This window comes from Canis lupus, chromosome 11 (assembly GCF_048164855.1).
Source record: "Canis lupus baileyi chromosome 11, mCanLup2.hap1, whole genome shotgun sequence".
Lineage (NCBI taxonomy): Eukaryota > Metazoa > Chordata > Mammalia > Carnivora > Canidae > Canis > Canis lupus.
The window spans coordinates 8664710-8673257 of record NC_132848.1 but is presented as its reverse complement, the minus strand read 5'-3'; the positions used below and the strand labels follow the sequence as shown (position 1 = coordinate 8673257).

General features: G+C 37.1%; 1 pseudogene; it reads left to right on the top strand.

Moving 5' to 3' along the window:
* The first annotated feature begins 7873 nt into the window (after window positions 1–7873).
* On the top strand, window positions 7874–8128 carry LOC140642128 (small ribosomal subunit protein eS24 pseudogene; annotated as a pseudogene).
* The last annotated feature ends 420 nt before the right edge of the window (window positions 8129–8548 follow it).

Sequence of the window (8548 nt, the reverse complement as noted above, 5' to 3'; positions counted from 1 at the left end):
CATTTTTAAATGGTAATAAAGTCATAATAATTTGAATTTGAAGTCATCATTGTTTAGAAGCAGTTAAGGCACAGTACTGAGGAAGTATCAGCTTTGAGTCATAGGAATCAAAGAAAACTTCATAATTTTCTAGCTAAAGGATGGTGCTACTATTTTTTTTAAAAGTAGGTTCCACACCCAATGTGGGGCGAGTTCAAGAGTCCCATGCTCTACCAACTGAGCCAGCCAGGTTGCCCCTGTGTTACTTCTGATATAGAAGGAAAACATGAGACAGAGAGCCATTTTTTCAGATGTGAATGATTTGCCTAAATTTTAAAGGAAACTCAGCAATTTCGATGAAAATAAAATGTTTATTATCAGAATTAGATGAGACTAGGGCAGGAAGAGTACATTGTCTTCAGTCACTAATCTGTACTGTATGACCTTAAGGCTAATAGCTGCTTAGTATGTGTTTGTAGATGGTAATGCATCGCCAGCCTTGGGTCACTCCACAAATTTACTTTTCATAGTGTCTCTGGTGCCTACAACAGGGTCTGGCATATTTTAGGTGGTTAGTGCATATTTGCTGGTTGAATTCTTATCAGTATTAAAAAATGAATTTATGTTACGGCTGATATATTTCTTAGCGAGGTAGATCTGGGAATTGAGGCCACCCATAGCCACATAACTTAAGTATCAGGACTGGGAACTCAGGCCATCTACACTAACGTGACTTTTTTCTTGTTTTAGTAAATTCTTGGTCAAGATGATAAGGCTGTAAATAACTAACATTGTTTATTTCAGGAAATTCCTGCAAACCGGTTAATCTGAATAAACAGCTCACTCCTCTTGGCGAATATTGTCTAGCTGAAATAGATGGTTTATTTGAGCAAATAGTTCACTTATAGAACTTATGAAATATTTTCATATGAAAAAAAATCTTAGTTATCAGGACTTGCTTCAAAATCATTGTAGTGGTGTGTGTGCACACCAGTTAGGGTGTCCACCTGTCTGGGTTTGCTCAGGACTACAGAGATGCCTGGGATGCTAAATTTCAGTGCTAAATCTGGGAAAGTGCCAGAGAACCAAGGACAAATTGACCACCATACCACCAGCCCTAAGCTATTATGTCAAAAACTTTGCTCAATCCTGAAAATAATTCCCTGTCTTAAAAAAGAGTCCTAAGCCATTTTTACTCAGACTCCCATATCCTATGAAGTATCACTTGCTATCTTCCTCCTTCTGAGGCTACTAAGCTTCTGTCAAATCACTGTTCTCCCTTACTGGGGTATATTTAATACATTTAGCTTTTCTTAATCACCAAGTTATTTTGGTGGTGTCGTGGGAAGGTGGCAGTTGTTTTATGTATATTTTTCTTTGGCCTATCTTTTCTGTAGTAATGGCAATTATCTAAGGATAGAGAGTATCTATTTTATGACTACATAAAACACCCACTGTATCAATGTACACTCATGTGCTACTAATGGTTCTACTATTGAGAATGACATGCGAGTTAAAACTAATATGGGGTTGAGGTTGACTTGAGTAGGGAAGAGGACCATACAAATGGAGGTGGTGTTAATTAATTAATTAATTAATTATTTATTTTTAAATTAATTTATTCACGAGAGACACAGGCAGAGTGAGGAGAAGTAGGCTCCATGCTGGGAGACCAATGCGGGACTCGATCCCAGGAATCCGGGATCACTCCCTGAGCCAGAGGCAGACGCTCAACCACTGAGCCACCCAGGTGTCCCTAAGCCACCCAGGCATCCCAGAGGTGTTGTTTCACTTTAAACTACAAATGACTGTACAATTTGAAAATGAATTATGGTTATGTATTTAGGTTACAAAGGAATGAATCTTTTAATTGATCTAAATATAGCAGATTTTTTTTTTTTCTCATTGTCTTTATATGTGAGCTAGGGCTGAGAGCTGCTTTCTGTGTATTACTGTAATCTCCTCAGGCTGGAATGGGTGAATGGAAAGAGAGAGAAAGACAAAGAGAATTGGTGGGGAGTGAAGCAGTGTGGAAAAAGAGATGAAGTAAAGAACCCTCAGAGTTTGGAACTCAAGGGATACAGAACTAGACCTGGGAAGGTAAAATGCAGGAGGGGAGGTACAAAGGAACATGAGATGAATTAAACTAAAGCAAGTCTAAAAATTTTATTTGGTGAAATTTTCTTCTCTGTCTGCCAAGAGGAAGGATTATTAATCAACAAAATATTAAGAAAGAAGTCCTAATGCTTTCTGCCAGCTGCGAAAGAAATCGGACACATTTATTCTTAGAAATCCACAGTACAAATTTCTTGTGATACCTGGTCAAAATTCTTCCCTAAGTTTATCAATGTTTCAGTAATACTGAAAAAGTGGACTAACTACTCTGAGAGAAATTTTTTCAGCGTGGCTGGCCAAAAGCCTTTGTTTCAAACAGTTTTGTTGTTGTTGTTTTTACAGCCAGATATTTCTAGTAGGGATTGGCCATATAACAACCTGTAAATCATTAACTATAGCTATATTAGATTTATATATAGGATTTATATAGGAATCAATTCCAATAAAATACATTTTTTTTTCCTATGGAGGTATGATGCTAGTACAAATAAATGTAGAAGGTCTACTGAAATTTATTGACATTGGGAAATAGTGAGCAAATTGTAATTTTTTTTCCTTCTGAAGATTTATCTATTTATTTGAGAGAGAGCATGAGTAAGTGGGTGGAGAGGGGCAGAGGAAGAGAGAGAAATCTCAAGCAGACTCCCTGTTGAGTATGGAACCCTAGGCAGGGCTTCATCTCAAGATCTTAAGATCACAACCTGAGCCAAAATCAAGAGTCAGACACTTAACCAATCGAGCTACCCAGGCACCCCAAATCGTAATTTTAAAAAAGATTTTAGTTATTTATTTGAGAGAGAGAGGGAGAGAGAGAGAGAGAGAGAGAGAGAGAGAGAGAGAGAGAGAGAGAGAGAACAAGCACGGGGAGCCGCAGAGGGAGAGGGAGAAGCAGGTTCCCTACTGAGCAGGAAGCCAGGGCTCGGTCTCAGGATACCGGGATCCTGACCCAAGCAGAAGACAGACACTTAACTGACTTAGCCACCAGGGGCCCTGAAAATTCTAATTTTTTTTAAACAACCAACTAAACAACTAACAAAAGTCAAACAAACACAATTAGAATTTAACATTTAGAGACAACAGAACCCAGAGGTGACACGGAAGGTAGATGAGTAGAAACAGATTCTGTGCAAACAGCACTTCCTTAGCCAATCTTTCCCTCACTCCTGCCCCTGCCCCTAGTTCCTGCCCCTGCCCCCAGTAGCCTCTGAGCTCTATGTGCAACTTCATCACTGCTGTAATGTTTCATTACAATTTTTGTTTATGTATTAAATGTAACACACTAACTTTATTCAAAAGCAATTTAAGATTTTTACTTTTACATGCATAAATGCTGTGGGTATCTTTGGGCTCTGTTTTACTACAAGCTCTCTGGGTGGGCATCATAGCCACAGAGAGTGATTCATGGCAGGTAGAACCCATGCGGCTCCATCTCTAATTTACCACTGATTTTATTTGCATTTGCTAGTTTTCTAATAATAGCTAGGAGAAGTCTCCTGAAGAGCCCTAAGAGTGATACAAGTGTTTTAACCTCTTTTTGTGTTATTTAGTTAAACCTTTCTGTGTTTTTTGCTCATCTCATTTTTGTGCTTGCAAGAATGTTGACATTTGGTATATTCCTCAATTTTGACTCCTCCCATCACAAGGTCTTGATGGCTTGTTCATATTTCATTAAATCCATCAACGTCATGCATTTGTATTGCTATTAACTCAACTTGATCACGTTTTCCCCCACGAATACATGCTTCCAACTAATACTGCACATCCAGTAGTCTGAGGTTTACTTTTATTTTTAAAAACTCAGCTGTGTTTGTTTTATACCAGGGTTACTTCTAGCTACTTCAAATGGATTGGATAGCGTTCCAGCTCTTATTAGGCCCTAGAACAGTTTATAGAGCATAGAAAAATACTTAATCCTTGACAGTTTCATTGTATTTTCCACTAATACTCCCTGGCCCTAGAACTATTTTTGAAGAAAATTCTTTAATAACATTTCATTGGTTTATTTATGTTTGTAATACTTCACGAGTCTGTTTTGGCACTTTCAATTATCCAAGAGAACAATTTACTTCATCAGGATTGAAAAATATTCAGATATATCCCTTTTCTAAATTCTGATTTCTCTTTTGGGAGGGTTTCTTTTATATTAAAATTTTCAGATTTTATATTTGATTATTATTTGTTTTCCCCTCTGTTTCCAACCATCTTTAGATTTATCAGTTGTTTTATTTTATTTTGCAATGACTAGATTGTGCATTTTTTCTTCCTTCCATTTTCTTATTTGTTTTACCTTTTCCCTAGCTTTTTCAATTGGAAAGTTGGTTTAAATTTTTTATAATTCCTTCTTAATAATGAAATCATAGAAACCTATTAATTTACTTCTACACCACTGGTCATATTTAGAAAGTGCAATATTTTTAATCTTTGCTATTTGGGTTTTTATTTAATCTAGTAGTGATTACAGGAGAGTGTGGGGGTATTTTCATTTTTTCTTTTAAAATATTTTATTTATATTAGAGAGAGAGAGAGAGCGCGGGGAGGGAGGGAGGAACAGAGTAGAAGGAAGAGAGAATCTGAAGGTGACTCTGCACGCAGCACAAGCTAATGTGGGGCTCAATCCCAGGACCATGAGTATGACTTAAGTGGAAACCAAGAGTGAGATACTTAGCCCACTGAGCCACCCATGTGTCCTGAGAGTATGGGGCATTTTAATTACCAAGTAGTAAACATTTAATTTGGCTTTTTAATTTTACCAATGTGATGGCTAAAATGATAAGCATTAATAAGCATTTCTCTGGTTAATAGTGTGGTTAAGTATCTTTTAATATATTTATTTTTATTTTCCTCTTCTGTGAATTGTCTGTATATTGTGAAAAGTCTTCTAATCATTGTTTATTTTTTAATTTTGATCATGGGCTTCTTTATTTACTTTATGTTGCAATCCTTTGTTTTTAATATCTATGACAAAAGCATTCTTCTGATTTTTGGCAGGTCAATTAATTTTATTTTTATTATCTTTTATTGTAAAGACATTCTAAATTTGAACATAGCTAAATTTATCAATCATTTATAGGTTGGTATGTGTGCATGTGTGTATGCATTCTTTTTTTTTTAAGATTTTATTTTTAAGTAATTTCTGCACCCAGTGTGGGACTCGAAATACAACCCTGAGATCAGGAGGTGGATGCTCCACTAACTGAGCCAGCCAGGCATCCCCTGCATGTGTGAATTATCTCTGGGTAATTCTGTTGGATAAGTCTGTTAATTAAAATCATATTGGATTCCTAGAATAATTTGGGTAGAGTTGACATGTTGCAATATTGAGTCTTCCCACTTGTACATATTACAAGTTATCTCAGTAATAATTGATACATCACCCTTAAATGAGTGACCTGCAATGCCTCCTCTGCAACATCAGGCTTTCTTGTATGTGTGGATCTAGTTCTGATTTCTTTGACTTTCCTGTCATTTCTATGACTGTAACCATTTCAGTTACTATATACTACCTGTCTCAGTTACCATGGCTGTATGATAAGGCCTCATATTTCTAGGACAAGTCTCTAATCTGTTCTTTTCTTTTTAAAAATTGTCTTGGCTGTTCTTGGCACTTTGCTTTTCTCTGTACATATTAGATTTAGCCTGTCAAGTTTCACTAAAAAACCCTCTTGAATTGTAGTTGGAATTTCAAGGCATTTATAGACTAATCTAGGGATAATTGACTTTGTAAGTCTATTTATGGGCATTCAAACTGTGCTCAATTTAATTCTATTACAGGCAATGCTGCAGTGTTTGTCCCCTTGTGGCCATGCGTGATATGCTCTGGGACACAGCTCCTGATATATACCTGTCAATGGACAAATGTGAAAAACATAATATTGAGGGACAAAAATGAAGCACAAAAGGAAATGTATATAGTAAGATACCATTTAGGTTCAACTTAATGTCTTCCCACAAAGCTTTATAATTTTACCCATAAAATTTGCATATCTTTTATGGGTTTTTGTTTTTAAAAAAATTATTGATGTTAAAGAGAGCATGAGCAAGGGGAGGGCCAGAGGGAGAGAGTCTTCAGCTGACTCCCCAGTGAATGCAGAGCTCAATGTAGGCTCTGTCTCATGACCCTGAGATCATGACCTGTGCTGAAACCAAGAGTTGAAGGCTTAACCAACTGAGCCACCCAGTTGCCCCTAAATACTAAAATGCTTGAAGGCCTTCAGAACCCTTGGACTGATTTACATCAATAAGAGGACCTGTTTTTGATGTGGTAAAACAAATGTGTTCATCTCTGATTACAATTTCAAGCTCCTCTGGCCAACTCTGTCAGAGGGAGTAACAAAGCTTCATCTTCTTTTGTAATTTTGCTGCCATCAATACTTCTCTTCAGTTCCTCCATTACATTCTTGTGCATACAAGCCTTCTTTCTAATCATGACACCATCTTTGTAACTGCTGTTGTTGGCATAGCTAACCTTTCTGTCCAGAAACTCATGTCCAAACTTTGCCCTCACGTCCTCCAATATAACACAGGTAGAAATCACTGGCTACAGCCATTTCTGTTTCGTCTTTTTGTTTGGGTTTACAACTTAAATCACCCATTTATTTTTATCTTTTTAATTTAACTTTACCTTAGGTTTGCCTATCAAGCAGCACATAGTTGGTTTGTATTTTTTAGCTAGTATTTGCCTTTTATCATGGGACTCTAAGGCTTTCGTTCATGTGGTTGTAATTGCTATGTGTAGTCTTTTGCTGTCTTGCTTTTTATCTTTTGTGCAACCTTGTTCTTTCTTCTGTGTTTGATCTTCGCTATATAGATTTTCTTTAATTTGCTTTTATTGTTTCCAATGATCAGGAAGAAATTCTGTACCTGTTTTAATTTTATAATAGTTGTTACAAGTTTTGTTTTTAGTGAAAAAAAGTTTTTAGCCTGTATTTCTAGTTATCCAGGTAAAAACAAAATCATATGATGTGTTTTGCTCTTTTTCTTCCTAGTTTTTGTGAGAATAACTGGGTTTAGACTCAGATGCCTTTGAATGATTTGACATTCTACATTCTATTTTTCAGTACATGGCAGTGGTAGAAGGTATTATTGTTTACCAATATTTGTATTCCTTCCTCAGAGGAGAATATATATTCTTGGCCTGTTGAATGACTTGAGGTGTGAATAGAATTTGCTTTGGCTAATAAAACTTTGAGCAGAAGCATTGTGCAGTACGTTTAGGCAGAAGCTTAGGAGACCATTTTCTCTCTGCTGTCACTGTGACTGGCATGTTCTCGATGGTTCCTTTGCCCTCATCCTGGGTGCTGCTGGACTGAGGGTGACTATTATGCATAGCTCCACTGTCGATCAGCTGGGGACATATACTGCTGTGAGAAAAACTAACGTCAGGTGTTATTGGCCACTAAGAGTTTAGGATTGTTTGTTACCTCAGCATTACTTGGCTTCTGCTAACTGATACAATTATGTTTGGAGAAGTATCTGACAAGAGCTTGGGAATTTGTTTGCCTTCAGAGAATGAATCTAGTAAAACTATCCACAATGTGGTGATTTGTTAATTTTGGTTTTCAAGCAAGAGATTGTTTGTAAATGTCTTCTGGAATATCCAAGAACTGTGCTGGGGCAAAGCAGTTATGCTTCCGAAGGACAGGGATTAGCAGTCTTCTTAAGAGATACAGGTAGACTCTTTTCCTCTCTGGCTGCTTGAAGCTCAGCCGCCATCATGAACGACTCAGTAACTATCCAGACCAGGAAGTCCATGACCAACCAACTACTTTAGTAAGAACAGATGGTTATTGATGTTCTTTGTCCCAGGAAGGCAACATTACCTAAGACAGAAATTCGGGAAAAACTAGCCAAAATGTATAAGACCACACCAGATGTTATATTTGTATTTGGATTCAGAACCCATTTTGGTGGTGGCAAGACAACTGGCTTTGGCATGATTTATGATTCCTTGGATTATGTAAAGAAAAATGAACCCAAATATAGATTTGCAAGACATGGCCTGTATGAGAAGAAAAAGACATCAAGAAAACAGTGAAAGGAATGCAAGAACAGAATGAAGAGAGTCAGGGGGTACTGCAAAAGCCAAGTTGGTGCTGGTGAAAAGAAGAGCTGGAGATTGGACAACAGAAGGAGTAAAGATTCTGCAGTGGCTTTATCTGTGGTGATTGTGCAGATTTTTCATGAGAGGATTAATAAACTACGAACTTAAAAAAAGAAAAAGAGATACAGGTAGAGACGCCCTTGAAAACAAAGTATTCAACAATGAAGAGTTTTATCTGTATCCTGCAGGCAGCAGGAATCTGGTGGATAGTGTTAAGCACTCATTTATTCATTCAACCAGTAAGTGTTGCCCAATGACTAAGTGCTCAGCACTATTTTTAGTGAGGGTACCAGGTGTGAGCAAAATGAGTTCATGCTCAAATGGACTTTTCTTGTGGCAAGATGACAAGTCATG